The sequence below is a fragment of the Bos grunniens genome, chromosome 16, assembly GCF_055505025.1.
Source record: "Bos grunniens cultivar Pamir isolate PY7600 chromosome 16, Bosgru_T2T1.0, whole genome shotgun sequence".
In the NCBI taxonomy this organism is placed as follows: Eukaryota; Metazoa; Chordata; class Mammalia; order Artiodactyla; family Bovidae; genus Bos; species Bos grunniens.
This window is the reverse complement of record NC_141180.1, coordinates 10,825,867-10,848,226: the sequence shown is the minus strand read 5'-3', so window position 1 is coordinate 10,848,226 and position 22,360 is coordinate 10,825,867. Positions and strand designations below refer to the sequence as shown.

Genomic DNA, 22,360 nt, shown 5'->3' with positions numbered 1-22,360 from the left:
AATGGATTGCATTTCCATATATTAGAAACAAAATATTAGAAAATGGAATTTAAAATTTTACTATTTATGGAAGCAACTAAAATATTAAATACCTAAGAATAAATCTAATAGAAAGTATCTATGATCTTTATCCAGACAACCGTGAAACATTAACACTGGGAGAGATTACAAAAAACTTACATAAAGGAATAAACCACATTCATAGATGGGAAAATTCCAGGTTTTAAAGATGTCAATTCTTTCTCAATTGATAGATTCAATGCAATTCCAAACATATCTCAACATCTTTTTCTGTAAATTGATAACTATTTCTAAAAATCTAGTGGAAATGCAAAGGTCAAGAATAAATGATACACTGGATATCCATATTGGATTTTTGTAAAATTAAAATATTATGTTTTTATAACAGAGTTGTCCAATTAGACTTTCTATAATGATGAAAATGTTTTACATTTGCACCATCCAATATTGTAGCTTTTAATCACATATGACTTTTGAACACTTGAAATGTGTCTATTAAAATGCTTGAAAACTGAATTTTTAAAATGTTATTCATATCAAATAATTCAAATTTAAACTGTCACAAAGACTGTTGCTTTTAGCATAGATGAACTGGAAAACTATATTTACATTTCTACCTGAATAATTTGAACAATAGACAAAAAATATAAAACAGTATATTTTAAGATACATCAAGCAACAAAGAAGAATGATCCTTGAGAAAAGGGAAACAAACAAGGTGAGTCCTATGATTGCCTCAATATACTACCTTGAGAGATTTTCCATAGTTCAAGGAAAGGAGATTCAGGAAGAGCCCAGAAGACCTCCAGAGTTGAGGAGATGGAGTTGAAAGTCCAAGGAAGCCAAGGTTACTGGAGTAGAGAAAAGAGTATCAGGGAAAAAAAAGATAGCTTCACACAGAGAGTATCTGTAGATCTGCAGAAAGAAAGAGAGAAAGTTGCTCAGTCGTGTCCAACTCTTTGTGACCCCATGGACTGTAGCCTACCAGGCTCTTCTGTCCATGGGATTTTCCAGGCAAGAATACTGGAGTGGGTTGCCATTTCATTCTCCAGGGGATCTTCCTGACCCAGGGATTGAACCTGGGTCTCCCACATTGTAGGCAGACGCTTTACCACCTGAGCCACCAGGGAAGTCCGGTCCCTTCAAATATTGAACAGAGAGTTAATCAGCACATGTATGAAGAAAGGACCCAACGCGAGGAAAATATCCACAAGAAAGGATCAAAAAGAATAGGATAAAGCACACACATGCAAAGCTGAAAATATCACCTGTTGCCATCAGCCAAACTGGAAAACTTGATAGTTCACAGAGCATCAAGCGGAGTACTCATAGTACTCAACAGTGAGCAAACATTAACCCAAACTAAACACTGCTCTGATCTGCCTAATAAAGCTTAAAAACAAGATCCCATAATACTACTGCTTTCAGATAACTGCTTCCCAGAACAAAGCCCAAGAATATTTATAGGAATATAAAAACATCTAGTACCCAGTGGGGTAAAATTTACAATGCTAATATAAAATAAAAACTTACCAGGCAGCATGCAAAGGACAGGATAAAACGACCAATTAAAATTAGCAGACATGGATATTAAAATAGTTATCGTAACTATTAATATATGCCATATGTACCAAAAGTTAAGTAGAGGCATGAAAAGTATATTTAAAAGACACATAGCAAATTTCAAAAACATACTAGATGAAATCAACAGCAGAACAGCCATTCCAGAAGAAAAGATTAGTGAACTTGAAGGTATTACAATAAAAACTAAAATAAAGCACAGAGAAAATATTTTCTCAAATAAAGACAGTAAAAACAAGCTGTGGGACAATTTCAAGCAGCCTAATTATATGAGTCATTGGGATTGCTGAAGGATAAAAAAATACTTGAAGAAATCATGGTTGAGATGTTTCCAAATTTGCTGAAAACCATAAAACTACAAATCCAAAATGTCCTATGAACCCTCACAAGAAAAGAAATGTGGAGAAAAATACACCAAAGCCCATCATAGTCTAGTTGCTTTAAACCAGTGATAACACTTAATCTTAGAAGAATCAGAGGGAGAAAAAGTAACGTAGAGGAATAAAAGGACAACAGTAGATTCCTCACCAAAAACAAAGAAAATGAGAAAACAGTGGAGCAGTATCTTTAAAGTACATAAGAGAAAGAAAACTGCTAACCTAGAGCTCTATATCCATAAAAATAATCTTTAAAACTTAAGGTGAAACAGAGACATTTTTAGGCATACAGAAGCTGGCACAATTCATCACCAGGAGATCCATATTATAAGAAACACAAAAGGAAGTCCTTCAAGCATAGGCAAATGATAATAGATAGAAATAAAGGATCTATACATTAATAGAAGAGCAGTAGAAATGGTAGCCAATTGAGTAAATATGTAAAAAAAGTTTTCTTATTATTTATATTTTGTTAAATGAGAAAATTAGAAATATGAAACTTCTAGGAAAAACTAGAGCACAAAATCTTCTTGATCTTGGTTATTAAAGATTTCTTAGATACAACAGCAAAAGCAGATGTATAATAGAACAAACTGATAAATTGTACTTTGTCAAAATTAAATCTTATGCTTTTCAAAAGACACTGATAAGAGAATAGAGAGACAAGTCACGGACTCAGAGAAAATATTTGCATGTTACATATTTGATAAAGAACTAAGCCCAGAATATTTTTTTAACTCCCAAAACTCAATAAGAAAATAAAGAACTTTAAAATGGGCAAAAGATTTGAAGAGACACTTCACTAAAGAAGACAGACAGATGGCAAGTAAGCACATGAAAAGATGCTCAATGTCGTTAGTCCTTTGGGAAATTCAAATTAAAACTATGAGATACTGTACACCAACAAAAATGGCTATAATCAAAATGACAAACTCCCAAGTATTCGGTGAGTATGTGAAGCACCTAGAATTCTCATACACAGTTGATCTAAAATGTAAAGTGTACACACCGAGGAAACCAGAATTGAAAGAGACATATGTACCCCATTGTTCATTGCAGCACTGTTTATAATAGCCAGGACATGGAAGCAACCTAGATGTCCATCAGCAGATGAATGGATAAGAAAGCTGTGGTACATATACACAATGGAGTATTACTCAGCCATTAAAAAGAATACATTTATATCAGTTCTAATGAGGTGGATGAAACTGGAGCCTATTATACAGAGTGAAGTAAGCCAGAAAGAAAAACACCAATACAGTATCAGACCAGATCAGATCAGTCGCTCAGTCGTGTCCGACTCTTTGGGACCCCATGAATCACAGCACACCAGGCCTCCCTGTCCATCACCAACTCCCGGAGTTCACTGAGTATACTAACGCATATATATGGAATTTAGAAAGATGGTAACAGTAACCCTGTATACGAGACAGCAAAAGAGACACTGATGTATAGAACAGTCTTTTGGACTCTGTGGGAGAGGGAGAGGGTGGGATGATTTGGGAGAAAGGCTTTGAAACATGTATAATATCATATATGAAACGAGTCGCCAGTCAAGGTTCGATGCATGATACTGGATGCTTGGGGCTGGTGCACTGGGACAACCCAGAGGGATGGTACAGGGAGGGAGGTTCAGGATGGGGAACACGTGTATACCTGTGGTGGATTCATGTTGATGTATGGCAAAACCAATACAATATTGTAAAGTAATTAACCTCCCAATTAAAATAAATAAATTTATATTAAAAAATAATAAAAATAAAAAAAATAATAAAAAATAAAAAATAATAAAAATAAAATGTAAAGTGTGACAACTTTGGAAAACACCTTTCTGGTTTCTTAAAAAGTTAAACACACACCTACCACGTGATGCAGCCGACCTGTGCCTAGGTATTTACCTAAGAAAACAAAAGAAATGGATATCACAGAATAGGCCGAATAAAGGTCACCACCCCGCACTCCAAAAATGTGCACACTCCGTTCCCTAGAACCTGTGATTATGTTGCTTTACACAGCAAAAGGACTTCTGTAAGGAGGGTTACTGACTTTGAGATGAGGAGATTAGTCTGGATTACCTAGGTGAGACCAATCTTATCACATTAATCCTTAAAAGCAGAGAATCTTTCCTAGTTGTGGTCAGAGAGAGATGTAGCAACAGACGAAAGGTCAGAAGGAAGCAATACTGCTGCCTCTGAAGACGGAGGAAACAGTCACAACCAAGGAATCTAGTGACTGGAAGAGGCCAGGAAATGGATTCTCCTCAGAGTCTTTAGAAAGGAATTCAGCCCTACTGACATTGATTTTTTGGCCATTGTCGGGCTTCTGGTCTATAGAACTGTTACTTTATGCCACTAGGCAGCAATAGAAAAACTAATATGTTTTCATAGCACCTTGATTTATAATAATCCCAAACTAAAAACAACCCACACGCTCAATAAATGAATGAATAAATTGTAGTATATCCATACAATGGAATATTACACAGCAGTAAAAAGGAATGAAATATTGATATACTCAACAATATGATAAATCTCTAAAATAATTATGCTGAAAGAAGCAGAACCAAAACAAAAAGAGTACATGCTGTGTGATTCTTTTTATATAAAATTCTAGAAAATACAAATGAATCCATCATTACAGAAAGCAGATCAGTGGTTGCCTGAAGACAGGGAGAAAGTTGGGAGGGAGAGATTGCAAAGGGGCACAAAGAAACTTTGAGGGATGATTGATGTTTACTACCTTGATTGTGGTAATGGTTTCACGGTGTCCATAAGTCAAACATATCCAATTGTACGCTTTAGAATGTATAGTTCATTGTTAATCAACTACACCTCAGTGAATCTAGTAAAAGAAATCTAAGTAGCTACTTGAGGCTAGTGATGACTACATGGGATGATGAAGTTCTAGAATATAAAATAAGAGAATATATGCATGACGTTGGGCATACATAAAGATTTCTTAAAAGCAACAATTGTCAAGGAAATGATTGATAAATTGAACTTCACTAAAATTAAGAATTAAAGCTCTTCAACATAGACAATTAAGAGGGTGCAATGCCAAGTCATTGAGTAGCAAAAGATATTTGCTACATAAATATTAATAAGTTGTGTGTGTGTAGGACTTGTATCCAGAATACATAAAAAAATTATTTTTAAATGTTCATGTTGATGTATGGCAAAAATTATCACAATATTGTAAAGTAAATATCCTCCAATTAAAATCAATTAATTAATTAAAAAAAAAGTCAAACACATATTTACAAAAATAAAGAACCCAATTTTTTTAAACAGGCAAAAGACTTGTACTGGCACTTCTCAAAAGAGAATATTCAAATGGCCAAAGACTACATGAAAAAGCGGTCCTTATCATTAGTCATCAGGGAAATGAAAATTAAGACTTCAATAAGATAAGGTACACATACACCAGAATCATTAAAAATGTCAAGAAATGTTTAAAAACATTAAACTAAGTGTTAGTTTAGTTTAAATTATGGAGCAATTGGAATTCTCACACATTACCGGTGGGAGGGTTAATTAATTTTAATTAAATTCAAACATTTTGAAAAATGTTTACTAAATCTAATAGTCCCTATTAATCAGTAATTCTGTCTTTGGTATATGCCCATCATAATGCATACAATGTGCCTCAAAAAACTTGTACAAAAGTGTTCATAACACCATTATTCATCCAGTCAAAAACATGAAACAATTCAAATGTTTATCAATAACAGAATGAATGAATAAATCATATATGACACACAGACACACAGAATACAATGGAGCAGTGAAAATAAACGAAATACCACCGAACTCTCAAAGATGAATGAATCTCACAAACACAATGTTCAATGAATGAAAGAAACAAGACACCAAAGCGCACACACTGAATAATGAACGTGATAGAAGTCAGAAGAGTAGTTATTAATACCTTTGGGGGAGAGTCGATACTGATCAGAAGGGGATAAGAGGGAATGTTCTGGGAAGCGGGTAAGGTTTTGACTCTTGGGGTGTGTGTGGTGGTTACACAGGGTACTCACTTTGTAAAAAATGATCATCCGTGTAACTATGAATTATGCACTTTTCTCCACATACACTGTACTTGAATTTAAGTTTACTAAAAACAATTTTTTCATTTAAAAGCCAATCAAAAAATTTAAAAAAAGAAATCGGTGACCTAGATAAAGTGTGCCTTCAAGTTATAGGTGAGAGACTCTCAAGTGTAAGCCTCCTCCCTGACTAGCCAGCACCAGCCCACTCTCCCCAGCCTGTCGTTGCTCCAGAAATGACAATAAATAGCCTCACCAGAAGAAAGAAATAATTGCAACCATACAATTTTTGACTTGAGATTTTCCTGGTTTTACACCTAATTTAACTAAACCATTCTCCACCCCCTTCCCTCACTCCCTGCCCCCCACGCCATTTCTATGTCCATTTCACTCAGCTGAAACAACAGAGAGAAACAGATTCAGGTAGAGTGCGGAGGCAATTATAAAACAGATACTTGTAAAGACATCGCCACCATTTGTGCCACTTGAAATATTATCCCTTATGAGTTTCTCACTGAATTAGTGCCATTTAATGTGTGCGTATGGCCAGGGGGAAAATATAAAATTGATCAACGAGAACAGGAAAATTACTCCGGAGAATCTTTGTGGCTTTGTGAATTGTTGCTTGACATTGTGGTTTTACCAGATATAATGGCATGATTTACAATTTACAACAGGGCTTGGGGGATACAGATACAAACATTTTTACTTAAAATACCAGGAGCAGATGGGGAAAAAAATACAGACTGGCCTTGGTCCAGATGCTGAGGGTGTTGCACATATTCCGACTCCTACATGAAGGCATAAATAACACCAATTCCTCGTCGTCCACAGAAATACAAGAGATCCTCACAAAGGTAACCCGAACAGTAGATACATATGAAATAATTTCTGTATGTCAAATTATTCTGGAGTATATGCATGACAGTCTGTAGTTCTGCTTGCTTTTTCTAATGGAGATAGCTGATGTCCTAGTTATTCATGATATCACACACAAAAATCATAAAATTGCATCATGAGGACAAAATTCCAGAGGAGCCGGAAAGCTCGGAACCACCCCATTTTTCAGTTCTGTGCCAATACGCATGTCTACCCAGTCACGTGCTCTGTGCTAGAAATGGACAATTTTACTTTTCAGGCTGATAAGTAAGAATCATGATAGACTATAAAGATACCCAGGCCTGGATCTTCGTATCAGAGCTGCCACCAAGTAGCTCTGTGACATTTGACAACTCTCTTACCTGATCAAGGGCTTGATTTTTCTCATCAATATACCAAGTGAAAGATGATCAGAAGGTTGCTAAGGCCAACTTGACTCTTAGTAGGCTGTGGTCATTTTAAGCAGAGCTCTCTCTCCTCTAAGATTTCTATCTTTTCAGTCTGATTGGCCTCAAAAATCATTATTTTCATTTTGAAAGTTTCAATTTCCTAGTTCCTGTTGAATTCCAATCTCAGGAGCAGATGGCAATGGTTATAAAAGCAATAAAGAAATTAAGTAAGCAATGGAGATGTTAACTAAGAGATGAAAGCAAGATTTGCCAGCGATAAACTGCAACATAATCTACTTACAATCCACAAAAAGTTGGCTGTATTTCCAGTTATCTGGGTATTCATATGATGCTTGTCTCCTCTAAGGAAAGACCTAGAGGAAATGAAATAAAATGGAGTAGGAAGGACAGCAGTTAGAGACAGGGAAGAACTTCCTGAGAGTCGTTCAGATTATAGCTTATTATAAAATTGCATTTGGGTTTGTTTCAAGTACTTGAAGTTTCAAGTACCCAGTTTTTCCCAGGTCCAAGTTGGAGGAGAGAAGTGGTGATAATCAAATTCTCGAAAGAACTATATTTATTTAAAAGGGTCATATGACTTTTCAATAAAAAGGTAGAGAGGAAACAGGCCGGCTAAAAACAACTGAGAGGATGTTTCCACTCCAAAAGGTTTGGAATGGCTGTATTATGGAACCTCCTTCCCTGGGGGAGTCCTTTGGGACTATTAGCCTCTGGAGAATAGTGACTATGCTTTGAGGCAAATGAAAACCAAGGAGATTGCTAAAGACCTGACCCAAACAGACAATCAGTATTTAGGCTAAAATGAGAGCACGCCCCAAGGGCTTCCTTGGTGGCTCAGCAGTAAAGAATTCGCCTGCAGCACAGGAGACGTGGGTTCAACCCCTGGGTCAGGAAGAACCCCTGGATTAGGAAATAGCAAACTATACTCCAGAATTCTCTCCTGGAGAATCCCATGGACAGAGGACCCTGGCAGGCTACAGCCCATAGGGTTGCAAAGAGTCGGACATGACTGAGCACGCGTGAATGCATGCACAAGAGCAAGCATGTCCCAGGAAGCATTTCACAAGTACCAGGGGTTCTCACATGCTGTTGGTGAGGAGGTAGCCGAGGTGAGGTTTCTGAGAGTCTGAAGCAGAAAACCTGTCCTCTGCTCTTCTGCATTCACTCCTTCAGGACACACAAGTCCCTTCTCCTCTTGACCTAGGGGTCATGCAGAGGCTGTAGCAAACTCCACCTTCTCAGCGGAGGAACCCTGGGAGGGCAACTCAGAGTATGACAGAAGTGATGGCTGAAACCACAACTATGAAGACCACGCAAGTCCTGAGCTCAGAAGGCCATGAGAGCATCTCTCCCTTACTTCTGTCCCAGGATGTGGCTTCATCAGTTCACACTGTTTAGCCCCCTAGGGAAGAGCTAAAAGCTGTCTGGAGGGTGACAAATTACATGAACCTCGCCAAAGACAAATTAAGAAGTTGTAGTAGATCCCAAGCTAAACTCATTTTGGCAGATTTCATAGCTAACATCAAAGCATCTGGGACGAGTGGCCAGTCCAGGTTCAATGCACGATACTGTATGCTTGGGGCTAGTGCACTGGGATGACCCAGAGGGATGGTATGGGGAGGGAGGAGGGAGGAGGGTTCAGGATGGGGAACACATGTATACCTGTGGCGGATTCATTTTGATATTTGGCAAAACTAATACAATTTGTAAAGTTTAAAAATAAAATAAAATTAAAAAAAACAAAGCATCTGGGAAAACATACTGTTAGGTAGTGGGAAGATTTCTTGACTTCATTCATTCCTGTGTAATGTAGACAAATCACTTAAACTCTCTGGTTCTTGTTTCTACCAGAACCTTCCCCATCAAGTATTTATATATATATATTGTGTGTGTGTGTGTGAGTGTGCTTGGTCATGTCCAACTCCTGCCAGTCTCCTCTGTCCATGGGATTTCCCAGGCAAGAATACTGGAGCAAGTTGCCTTTCCTACTCCAAGAGGTCTTCCCAACCCAGGAATTGAATCCACAGCTCCTGCTTGGCAGGCATATTCTTTACCACTGTGCCACCTGGGGAGCATTAGATATTATACCCCAAAAATGCATATAATACAAAAAGATTTAAGAGAAATAAGTATTTGCAGGAATGAAAACAAATGAAAAATATGATTATAAACAGAAAAAGCACAATATTTTAGTATCATTCACACACACAACATAAGACATATAGTCTTATTAAGCCAATGGAGATAGGTTAAAATTTGGTCTTTGAGCTGCCTGGCAGCCAAAGGAAAAAGTGGAGGGGTGGGTGGCAGAGATCAGTTATAAAATACAGGATGTACATATAGTGCAATTTTCAGATCTTTGTAAGATTCTATATGATGCAGTGACAGCATCTTGCACAAAATTCCTAAACCCTAAGAGTTACACGCGGCTGTTAAGTTCCCTAATTTCTCTACAGATAGACTGGGAAAGATAATACAGATCAGCCAAACTCTTTCAGCAGGCTTCCCTGATGGCTCAGACAGTAAAGAATTTTCCTGCCATGTAGGAGACCCAGGTTCTACCCCTGGGTTGGGAAGACCCCCTGGAGAAGGAAATGGCAACCCACTCCAGCATTCTTGCCTGGACAACTCCATGGTCAGAGAAGCCTGGTGGGCTACAGTCCATGGGGTCACAAAGAGTCGGACACAAGAGAGCGACTAACACTTTCACTTTCAAACTCTTTCAAGAGGGTATTGTGAAGTTAAAAAGAACTAATCGCTGGAAGCCTGAGCACTAGAAGATAAAAGTTACTTGGTTGAGGTAGGCTCGTGCATGACTGGGTCACGCCTCCACCAGGGAAGAGACCAGATGAATCCTAAGACTTCGTCTTTTACTTGTGTCAGGGACACACTTACCTTTTATTTACTAACATTCCATGCAGGGACTATGCCCAATATAATATAATCTATAGGACTCTTCACCACAACACACACACACACACACTATAGGGTTTTTAGAAAATGCATCTCTGAGTGATAGAATGAACATGTAAATTTCTGTTCTCAATCTAGTACTTTAATATTAGATATCAGTGTTTAAAACCATAACACGGGATTTCCCTGGTGGTCCAGTGGTTAAGACTCTACACCTCCAATGCAAGGGGCAGAGATTAGACTTCTGGTCAGGGAACTAGAACCCACATAAATAATAAATAAATAATAAGCAAATTTTTAAAATCGTATCACAGTTAAACTTACAAAAAGAAATCCACATAAGTAAAAGTCATCACTGTGTCAGCCTTAGAAGACTCCATTTGGATATGTTACCTCCTACTTCTGGAGAAGGAAATGGCAACCCACTCCAGTATGCTTGCCTGGAGAATCCCATGGACAGAGAAGCCTGGCAGGCTCCAGTCCATGCGGTTGCAAAAGTCGGACATGACTTAGTGACTAAACCACCACCACCGCCGCCTCGTACTTCCAGGACAGCAGCTTTGGACGTTACCACACTGCTAGATGGCGAGTAATGGTGTTGGCATAGGCGTGGTTCACTGACTTGAAATAGATGTAACATTGGACATTACTAGCCAGACTGTGTGTATCCAGTTAGTCTCAAAATTTTCATCTGGAACTTAATGTTCAAATAAAATGACATAGACAGAGAGACAAATCAAACAGCTGAGCCACTCCAGTGGGGTAGCATGGCTGAGGGGTTAGGGAGCCCCAACAACCACTTCCGTTGACCCCCAAATCCACCCCACCTGCCCTCCCAAGTGCATCCACCCCCCAGCCACCCACATCCCGAGGACATGAGCAGATGTAACCTCCTTCCCCAGTCTATGGAGAAGGGGAAGGTCACACGCTCCTGACCAAGGAACAGCTTGGCCACCTGGAACCAACAACAAGGTGTCTGGAAAGTGAGCCAGAAGAACGATGACAAGCCGAGCACACACAGAGCAGGGGGCACAGGTCCTGGGCTTCCCGGTGTCCTCATCCACCATCCGGCCAGCCCTGGCGGGGTGCAAAGGATGTCTCTTCAACCTACGTGGGAAAAGGAAGAATCCAACCCCAGAAGAAGAAAAGGAAGGGCAAGAGAAGACCTTGCTCGATCTTGGTGGAATCTTCATTCCCCTTTGAGGACCCCCAGCAAGCCCCCGGACACCTTCCTTCAACTCCTGCATCTCCGGCAGAGGCCACTGGTAACCTGCATCCCGCCATCCCGCCTCCCAGCGGGTCACCATCCTTCAGCATCTGCGGCAGCCACCACCACCCACCACCGCAGCGGCAGGGACAGCAATCCTGAACAGACCCTCCCTACCCCAAAACTCCAACTAATTAAAGACAAATAATGAAACGCATTCAGGCGGGGGGAGGTTGGCAAAGCCCCCCTGCATTGTATGACCACCTTGGCACCGAAATGGTTAGAGCCCACATCCCTCCACGGCGCCTCCTCTCATTGCGGTGGAGAGCTCTTGAGAACGTTATTAGCTGGGTGTGCGCCTTGCCGTTTTTTCCACACGAGGCAGATGGGTAATTACGAAGCTAATAGTCTGATTGAGAGAAATCAGATGCAGTGGTTTGCCCAATTAGATGATACATTAGCTTCCTTCTTTGTAAGCAGCTAATGTGTGAAGCAAAGTGGTATTTTCGAGGGTCAGAATCCTTAAACAAGTGCCGAGTTGCAGATTATTGTATCTCTCTTTTTTTTTCTAATGGAGGAAAAGTGCTAAGTCTTCATTACTAAAAGCATAGAAAATGCAAATCAGCTTCTGAAACAAAAGAGAGAAGGGACAGGCGAGAATATTTGGTGTCCGATGTGTCAACCTACAACATCAATTACATTGAAATGCAATGCATGGCAGCCTAATCAAGGATAGTATAATTGTAATAATTGCGTGCTTTTGTTGGAGAGCTGCTGCTGTTGTTATTTGTCAACCATTTGTTCCTCTCTATTGTTAAGGGGGGGAAAGATTTTTTTTTTTTTAATGTAACTGAGAGATTGTGTAGGTAATGGGTGAGCGGGCGGCCGTCCACAGAATGCCGTATGAGCGGTCTTGCTGCCCTGCTCCATGGCGGCTCCTCCGTGGCCCAAGCGAGTTGCTGGGATAGCGACGTGGGCTTGGGGCAGTAAGGGGCAAAGTGGCCAGCCACATCAGGGTGGGCTTCAGCCTCTGTCTGTGTCCCCGGTGTCCTGGGGCAGAGGCTAACTGAGTGCCTGGCCTGAGGTGGCTGGGGAGAAAAAAAAAAGCACTGCGGATGAAACAAGCCTCATATCACATTCTTCTCCTCTTTAGCAAATATAAAGAGATGGAAAAGAGCTGCTTCCCTGACTTCTGCACCTTATTCTGCTTCTTGAAGTTGGTGACTAAAGAAGGATTTGTTTGGCTTTTTGTAAAGGACCATTGCCTGCAAAACACCCATGGGAAGTGGGTCAGGGTTGTCGGGGGCGGCTGAGATCTTGGGTAAAATAACGCCGGAATAAAAGATGCCGTAGGTGGTACACCAGCCAGGAGAGCACTGTCCCCCAAGGTGCAGATGGCAGCACAGGGCTCAGAGGCTCAAATCCAACTCCCTCCCTCCTGGCCTGGCGAGACCAGCCTCTCTGCAGCCTCCCAGGGCCTCGAGCCTCGCCTGCTGTCTGGAGAGACACCAAACCCAGGATCCTCTCACGTCTCCAGCAGATAGAAAGAGCCCTCAAAACACTTCTAAAGTTATACAAACACATTTCTTCTCTACGTCTCCCCTCTCCATGCCCACTTTCTTTCCCCCCATGTGTATAGATGTTTCCTGAAATGTTCATACAAGAAAGGGAGAAGAGAAAAAGTCAGCTTAATAGCCAATTCTAGGAAGAAAAAGAAAGCACAGCACAAAACAGGGATGTTCGTGGAAAGCCGAAGTTGAGCTGGAAAATTCTTCTTAGGGGCTGCGCTCAGCATTCAGATCAGATAAGAGGTTTATTTTCTCACTTCAATTGGTCTTGCCAATAGGTTGAAACAGAGGCACAATGGAAATGGGCTAAAACATTTAACAGAGCTGTTAAATCTCATTCTCCACAGCTCAAAAAGAACAATCCCGGCCCGTCTTTACCGAGGGGAGGCTTCATGGGCTGTAGGAGGCTTTGCGTGTATCCCTGACAATCCTGTACATACTCCAAAACTCACACTAATTAAAAGCAAATAATCAAATACATTCAATTTGAAAAGTTGGCAAACTCGCGTGTATTATTGCGTTAGCACCTTGGCATGGAAATGCTCACATCGTGCTAATCTCGTTGCGCAGAAGAGCTCTTGAGTTCCTATTCACCCAGCCCGTGCCCCCTCCTCCCCTCCGCCCCCCTACCTTTGGGCCTGCCCCCCCCCAACCCCAGCCCCCTGCCGCTCCCCTACCAAGTCTCCTGCTGTAACATAAAATAAGGAAGACTCCGGGTCTCTCGAGGCTGGGATTTGCTTTCATTTGGACGTGACAAAGGTCTGATGGAGAAAAGATGTCCTTCCTCTCACTGGCTTCTTACTTATCTACCTAGAGAGAAGGTGGGTGAGATCCTGCCATTTTCATATAAAGTTTGCAGCGGTAAGAATTGGCTAAACCGTTCGTGGTCACCAGGCTCACCACCCCCATGCCACCCTCCTCCTTGTCAAACTGGTGGCCGAATCTGAGCGACGAGCTGCCAGAAACCTTCAGAGCCAATGCTGCTGCCTCTGGAATTTGAGTTTCTTAGGGGCTGGCTGAGGGATGAGAAGAGGGAGTTGCCCAGAGAAATGCAAAACTACTGCCATCAAGAATGGGGTGAGATGAGCTCAGACCAGCCAGAATTTTTCTGGCAGATCTGCTACCTAAGGCACATTTCTCTTTCATCCTGGGCCCCTGCCAATCACAGCCTCCCGGCATCCAGGGCTAGGAGGAAGACGGGCAGCTTGTCCTCAGCTCCAAACAAAAGGAAAACAAATAAAGTCACATTCAGCTGTATGACCTTCGTGTCAGATGCAAGAGGAGCAGGACAGACAGTGCATGTAAGGCTTTCCGGGAGGCACGGAAGAGACACGTGAATCGAACTCCTAGGAGTAGGTCCTTGAAGGAGCCATGGGAAATCCTTGCCAGGGAGACCCCAGTCTGTCTGTGAGTGAGGAGGGCTGTTGCCTGAAGTCCAAAATTCCAAATCACTTTCCAGTATGTTCTCAAGCACAGTAATTAATCAAGAGCATCAGCCTATTGGTACTTTGGTTACTTGGGAAAGAATTCTCTGAGGAAAGCATGAGGCGAGCGTCTTGGTGGAGTCCTTGCCTGTGTACCATGGAGACTCTCAGAAGCTTGTCGGACAGTTCTTACAGAAGCTGACCCATTCGCTTCTCCTTCCTGGTAATCCGGTCCATGGGCTTCACCTTATCCTCCCACTTTACGATGACCTCCTCTTTCCTTGTAAGTTTTCTGCTCCTTGTTTTATTCATTATTCAATTACTCATTCAATCATTCAATCCTTATTACATCCATTCAGCAAACATTTGTTAAGTAATAAGATTCTAAAGGTACTGCAATTAACCATGAGAATACAAAGGTGAATATGGTTAGATTTGGACATTCCAATCCTGGGGATCTACCCAAATAATTGAAAGCTGTGACTTAAATAGATAATTGTACACTAATGTTCATATCAGCATTATTCACAATAGCCTGAAGGTGAAAAGAGGGCTTCCCAGGTGGCTCTGTGTAAAGAATCTGCCTGCCAATGCAGGAGACGTAAGAGATGTGGGTTTGAGCCCTGGGTTGGGAAGGTCCCCTGGAGAAGGAAATGGCATTCCACTCCAGTATTCTTTCAGGGATAGTCCCATGGACAGAAGAGCCTGGCAGGCTACAGTCTACAGGGGCACAAATAGTTGGACACGACTGAGCACTCATACATGCAAAGGTGAAAATAACATGAACTTCCATAAATGGATGAATGGATAAAGTGTGGGGTACACATACAATGGAATACTATTCAGCCTTAAAAAGGAAGGCAATTCTGACATGTGCTACAACCTGAATGAATCTTGGAAACACGATGCTAAGTGAAAGAAGCCAGACACAAAAGGATAAATACTGCCTGATTCCATGTATAGGAGGTTCCTAGAGTAGTCAAACTCATAGAAACAAAGGCTAGGGGAAGTTAGTATTTAATGAGTACAGAATTTTCATTTCTGAAGATGAAAAAATTCTGGAAATAGATGATGATGATGGTTTCATAATACTGTGAATGTACTTACTGCCATTGAACATGACACTTTAAAATGGTTGAAATGGTCAGTCTTATGTTAGGTATATTTACTGAAATAAAAGTCAAATACAAAAAGAAGTGAATTACAGTGGTTAATTACAGTTTTCAAATAACTTGGAGTCTAGCAAGGGAAGAAGATATGTTAAAAATATATATGTAATGAGTGTAATACCATGAGGGTAGTACCATGACCACGTGGGGCACAAGAGGAAACAAGGTCTATGGTCCAGTCTGCAGAGATGGCATCCATGTTGCCCTGGATTAGGTGATCTCTGAGCCTCAGTTTCCTCATCCACAAAAAGGGAGAATAACACCCAGCCTCCATTTCTTGAGCGCCTGCCATGTATCAAGCACCATGCCAAGTCCTTTAGTTCATCAGACCTCACATTTGACCAATAAAATGGAAATATTACTACCAATTTCCAATGAGGAAATGGGTTCCCCAGTCCCATAGTAAATTAGAGCACCAGAGTTTGAACACAGACCTACATGAATTTCTAGCCTGTGTTTTTTTCTCACTGCGTGCATGCATGCTCAGTCATGTCTGACTCTTTGTGACCCCATGGACTGTAGCCCACCAGGCTCCTCTGTCCATGGAATTCTCCAGGCAAGAATCCTGGAGCGGGTTGCCATTTCCTCCTCCAGGGGATCTATCCAAGCCAGGGCTCAAATGTGTCTCCTATGTCTCCTGCGTTGGCAGGCAAATTCTTTACCACTGAGCCACCTGGGAATCCCAACTACACTAGCAGTTTTTCTCACTACACTAGCAGTTTGTGACTGTAAAGTCCCTTTCAAATTTAAAGGACACTTTACTGGAAAAAAAAAAAAAAAAAGGTCTGGGGAAGAGAGAGCCTCGTAGGGTTTAATTGTGTTCCTGCAAAAAAAAAGATATGTTGGAATCCTAACCCCTGATACCTCAGAATATGACCTTATTTGGAAGTCAAGTCTTTACAGAGGTAATCAAAACGAGATGATTAGGGTGGGCTCTGATCCAATGTGACAGGTGTCCTTACAAAAAAAAAGGAAATTCGGACACAGAGACAGACACGCACACAGGGAGAAAGTAGTGTGAAGATGGAGGCTGTTCTCCCAGAGCCAGAAGCTGGGAGAGAGACTCAGCTGGGACAGACCCCTCCCTGGCGCCTTTGAGGGGATATAGCCCGGCTAACACCTTGATCCTGGACTTCCAGCCTCCAGAGCTGAAATACATTTCTGTTGTTCTAAGCTCCCAGTTGGTGGCACTTTGTCACAACAGTCCTTGAACCTAAACCAGGAGCCAAGCAAGGGAAACTGAGATGGAGCTTTCTTGGAGGTTTTGGAGAACATTCACCTGAGGGCCCCAGAATGCCCAGCAGCCCTCAGGAGAAGAGGGACAGGAAGCAGAGAGGTGCCATCCTGGTTTTCCTCCCTCTTGCCATCCCTCGCTCCTGCTCACTCATCTGGGGTGGCTTTCTTTAAGAACTTGATTATGGGGGAAAAAAATAATTTGATCATGATGCTTTCCTTTTATATTTTTATTTTCATGTCATTTGTAAGCATTGTTGGAACCTGACAGGTACTCCAGACAGCAGTTTCATGGAGAAGAATTGTTACCCTCGTAAATTACAGGTATAAGAGCACCAGAGCTCTAGGTACCGAGGCCTCCTGTTGGGTCCCACGCCCCACACAGGGCCGCTGGCTGCACTATGTCCCCCACCCCCCTGTTCATTTGGGGGACCTAGAACTCTAGCCAGAAAGCCAGATGCTCTTAAAGAAAAACAAAACAGCTCTGGGGCACAGTTAACACAGAGCAGGGGCAGAGCTGCCGGCTTAAACTGGTCTGGAAGCCAAGGAACCCGGAGAGCCACATCTCTTCATCCAATCCCCACCCAGCAGCGAGATTAAGCAGAGAGCTTTGCAAAGGAACTCCGGGAAAATACTGATAAATTGAAGGGCAATCGACAAGGCACTCAGGCTCCCTCCCTGAGTTCCACCTAGCCCCCTAAGTTTGTGTCAAATCTTTTCTTTTGTCCCCTTCAACTAAGCCCATGTGGGAATGGAAACGTTTTTGTGCATTAAAGAAAATCAATGAAAACATCTCAGAAACAATTTCAAGCTCCTCTTCCTCCCTCAGGGTGGCAAAGTCAAGCCCTGCAGTGCTGTGCAGGGGTCCCAAGGAGAGCCAAACCCATGTGGGTGGCAGAGTTCCACCTCACCTCTCTCTCCTAACACAGGACGCCGTTCCAGAAGGCCAGCCAGCCTAGGAAAACACTAACTCTCTCCCCAGAGCCTTTAAGTTTCAGTCTTCAACTGTATTTCTGTTCGGTTTTGATCCCTAAACCAAGTGTGAAACATCTTTAAATGCAGTAGGATATTAGCACTAAGACAACGATCTGGAGAGCAGGCTTGACGAACATTGCACAGTATCCGGGGTCCAGAGATCTGGATTTGAACCTCCTCTCTGCCACTAACTGGCTGTGCAATTTTGCATGAGCCACTTAACCTCTCTGAGTTTTTGGTTCCTCTTCTTTGAAATCAGGATATTCACAAAGACCTTGCCTGGGTTTTGCAAAGTAAGAAATGAGATAATAATGTATAGGACCAACACATATCTCCATCACCAAGGAAGAAGTTGAGGCCAAACAAGTTGCCGGCTGACCCCTAGTTAACTGCAGCCCCACCCAGGCAGACAAAAGCCCAACAGAGTGACATCTGGGAAGGAATACGGTCCAGTTGCCTGAGCGAGAGCCTTCAGTAGCCCCAGCAGTAAGTGTGCCCCCGCTGTTGGGCAAGGGCAGCACCAGTTCAGCCTCCAGTAGACAAATGAAGAGACTGGTTTTCAACAAGGAAAGCAGGCTTTGTGGTGCAGTCAGGCCAGGAAGAAGGAGTGGGAGGAAGGGTAGGGAGTCTCACTGTGGCAGATGTCTTGGCTGGGAGAGAAAGTTCTAGAGACTGCGATGAGGGTTGGGGAACAGGGGGCTTGGGCTCAATTCAGAACAGCCCAGCTTCCTTCCAGACGGGAAACCAGAGTAGCATCCAGAGGGATCCCGGGAGATCCCGGCGTGCCAGGCCGGCAGCCGAGCCACGGGGGGCCCCGGTGGGGAGACCGCAGGCTGGCCCGGTCTTGGAAGCGCGGTCGGTTCACCTGAGAGGGCTGGAAAACCCTCACCCCTGGGGAGGAAAAAGAAGATGGGATTTCTCCTGGGGTCGGAACAGGACCCTGCCGGCTGGAGACAATGGCTCCAGGAGCCTCCACAACTCCACCCCTGTTGCGGAGGGAACTCAACACCCTGGAGATCGGCGTGTGAAATCTGCGCTGGGGAAGAGAGTCCTCATTTAGCAGAGAAAGCGCTGCGCTATCTATGTGTGAAAGCTTTTTTAACACTGTTCCCTGCTCTCCATATGGCGAACTTCACCCAAATTAGGAAGAACTGATGAACAAAACTCCAGCAACTTGAAAATGAGAGTGAGCGAGTTCCAGATGCCCATCCCAGAGGCAGCCACAGCCGGTGCCCCGGGCGGGCCTGCAGGGCAGGGGGTCCCTGCACTCCTGCCACCTAGCCCCATCCCCAAGTGTACCCGAGTCCCCGGGGCTGTGTGTGCCCTCTCGGTGGATGAATCATCGTCACCCGTAACTAAAATCATCACCACAATATGTGTGTGTGTGTGTGTGTTAGTCTCGGTGGTGTTTGACTCTTGGCAATCCCATGGACTGCCAGGCTTCTCTGTCCATGGGGATTCTCCAGGCAAGAATACTGGAGTGAATTGCTATGCCCTCCTCCGGGGAATCTTCCGAATCCAGGAATCGAACCCAGGTCTCCTGCATTGCAGACAGATTCTTTACCAGCTGAGCCACCAGGGAAGCTCAGAAATACCCATATGGTAGTCGCTCAGTCGTTTCCAACTGTTTGTGACCCCATGGACTGTAGCCCACCGGGCTCCTCTGTCCGTGGGATTCTCCAAGCAAGAATACCTGAGTGGGTTGCCATTCCCTTCTCCAGGGGATCTTCCTCACCCAGGGATCGAACCCAGGTCTCACGCATTGCAGACAGATTCTTTACCGCCTGAGCCAATAATTGTACACTTACTTTGTGCCAGACGGTATACCAGGAACCTTGGTGTTTCAGTGAATCCTCACCAGAATCCTGTGACTGGCTGTGGCTGGTTTTCTCTGCCCATTTAAAGTGGTAAATGGAGAGTCAGAGAGATTGGCTTTTGCCCAACGTCCCACAGGAGCATTCAGACATAGCCAGGTTATTCATTTGAGGTGCAGTCTCTTAAGTTCACCTTCCTCTTCTCCAGAGCCAGTCCGGAAGGTGGGGATTTTGGTCCACTGGAAGCTGAGAGGAGGTTCCTGCTGCAGAAAGTGGGGGCAATGGCGGGTGCGGGGGGGAGTACACTGCCTTCTACCCCCAGGCAGAGGACAAGCAGTCAGAACCCCTGATGGTTTCTCATGGTTGAGGGGCGGGGGACTGGGTTGTAGGAGCCACAGAATCAATAGCTCAGAGACCATCAGATCTGCCATGGAACTTAATGGCCAACTGCTATGACCCCCTCATGGAAAAACCAAGGTCAGGGAGACAAAACTGAGTCACACAACAGGTTATGTAAGTAACACAGCCAGCCCAACCACCCCGTGTTCATTCAAGTCTCCCTAAAGCCTTCCATGAAAGCAGCCACCTCTCCTGCCCCCCTTCCACCTGCCTCTCCCAGTCCTTCGGAAGGCGGAGGTGCATCCTGCCCAAGCAACCCTTCCGGCCCCCACTCCCTCTCCAGGACCAGCTCCTCCTACCTCTCCCTGCTTTGTAGCCCATTTCCTGCCCTCATTTAAACGCAACTGTTCCAGGCCACCGTCCCCCATCTCCCTTCCACCACCTTTCCAGCCGCCCGCCCCCTTTGGCTCCCATCCGGGTCTGGGGCCACACCAGCCCCCTCTCTTTCATTCCAGCCTCCAGTATGGCAGGATGAAATGAAGCTCGATGCAAAGATGTTTAGAATGTTCATCTCGGCGATTGTATTATTTACAGCAACTCCACGCTGTGCCCAGGGCATTGGATGGTTTGAAAGACGCTATACAAACTGAAATTGTGTGGCATTGTTTGTTCCTCCGCATTCTGCGAGAGAGAACCAATCTAGTAATCACTGTTTTTGCTCCTCAAATCAGAGACGCTCCACGTTGTGTACATGGTGGCTAATCTGGAAATAAGGATTCACAGCAAACGTATAAGGAGCTCTGGAAGCCGTTGGGGCCTGCGAGTGAATGAAAGGCAGCAGGAAGGAGGAAAAGACGGTTGGTCGAGGGGAGGCCGGCGAGAGCCCCGTGGTCCCTCGGAGCTTGAACAGCATCCATCCTGGGGTGGCAGGACATGCCACATCACATATCCATTCGCGCAGACGGAACAGGCCCCAGGGAGCACAGTGTCCCTGACCTGCACGTGGCCAGCTGCAGTCCGCCTGCAAACCTCCTTGCCACTGGGTTTTCACCCCAAGGTCAAATTCTCTGGAGCAGGGCTGACCCTTTCTGATCCTAACTTGGGAAAAGGAGTGGGGAGGAGAGGAGAGGATCACACCAGGGGTAGGGATGACCACGCAAATGCCCGAGTCCCACTTTAAGAACACGGCAACAGGGAGGGTGGAGGGGCAGCGCCCGGGAGCACTGAAGCCATCCAGCCGGTCTGAACTCTATTGACTTAGTGTGGAGCTAACTCGTAACTTTTGCCCTGCACGCCAGGCCCCAGCTTGACCAGCCTGTGTTCAGAGGCACAACCCCAGGGACCAGGTATGCCTCTGGCCGGTGTTACTGGTGAGCCCTGCTCATGTATGCTCCCTTGAGAAAAGGAAGGAATCTAGCCTCACAGCCTGGCCCCAGCTTCCAGGATACAGTGCCACCTTCTTCTTTTCTCCCTCCCTTTTCACCTGCCCTAACTCACCCGTTAGGTGAGTGGGCAGGTGAAAAGGGAGGGAGCCATGTTGAGCCATGGGCCACGTTGCTCACAGCCTCCTTTCTAAGGAGGCATCTTGGTCACTCTCTAATTTTCCCTTCAGCCTGCCCAAACTCTGTGCCTTCTTTAATGAGCAATTCAGATATTCTTAAAAAAAAAAAAAGTCCCGGTCTTTTTTTCATATTTCTTTCTTTCTTTCTTTATCTGGGTGTATTGGGTCTTAGCACTCAGGATTTCTGCTGGGTCATGTGGGATCTTTCATTGTGATGCAGGGACTCTGTAGTTGTATCACATAAGCTCAGTAGTTACAGAGCACTGGCCTAGTTGCTCCAAGACGTGTGGGATCTTAGTTCCCTGACCAGGGATTGAACCTGGACCACCAGGGAAGTCCCCAGATATTCTTTCCCTATAACCCCTTCCATAAGCTCCCCATGCCATGTGGCAAGATTACCTGGTCTCCTTTAAGCCCCAGATCCTCAGTTTGTAACTCGAGGAACTGGCTCCCAGTGTGGTCCATGAAACAGATGTGTGGGCTCCGCCTCTCACTGGACATAAACTCCTAGAGGACAGAGACACTGTGTGGTCCCATCTCCAGCCCTCCTCATCCCCTGTGCCTGGCAGAGAGGCTGAACATCCCTACAGCCTCCAGGCTCTGCTCCCTGGAACATGGAACCAGGTGGGCAATAAAAGAAGGTGGTCATGGATAATAATTTCAGGTCCAAGACCTCACTGATTTAACTTCTCCCTTCCAAAGGCTTCCCTGGCCCTTGCCAGTTTGTTCTAAAACTTAATTCTCAAGTAGTTCAGATTCTCTCTATATGCCAAGTCTGAGTGTGTCGTCTGCCGAGTTAAATTGCGGCCGAGTCGCACAACAATTTAACTGGTCTGATGTACGA

General features: G+C 44.0%; 1 long non-coding RNA gene across 2 annotated transcripts in view; it reads right to left on the bottom strand.

The window, feature by feature from the left end:
• Positions 1–7,592: 7,592 nt before the first annotated feature.
• The window catches only part of LOC147356167 (uncharacterized), a 126,047-nt gene continuing 111,279 nt past the window's right edge, over positions 7,593–22,360 (bottom strand). Inside the window, exon 4 of one of the 2 annotated variants that reach the window (XR_015142659.1) lies at positions 7,593–7,666. This is a non-coding gene — a long non-coding RNA (uncharacterized LOC147356167). Of the gene's footprint in view, positions 7,667–10,366; positions 11,334–22,360 lie in introns of those variants that run through there. The other variant, XR_015142660.1, reaches the window with a different exon arrangement.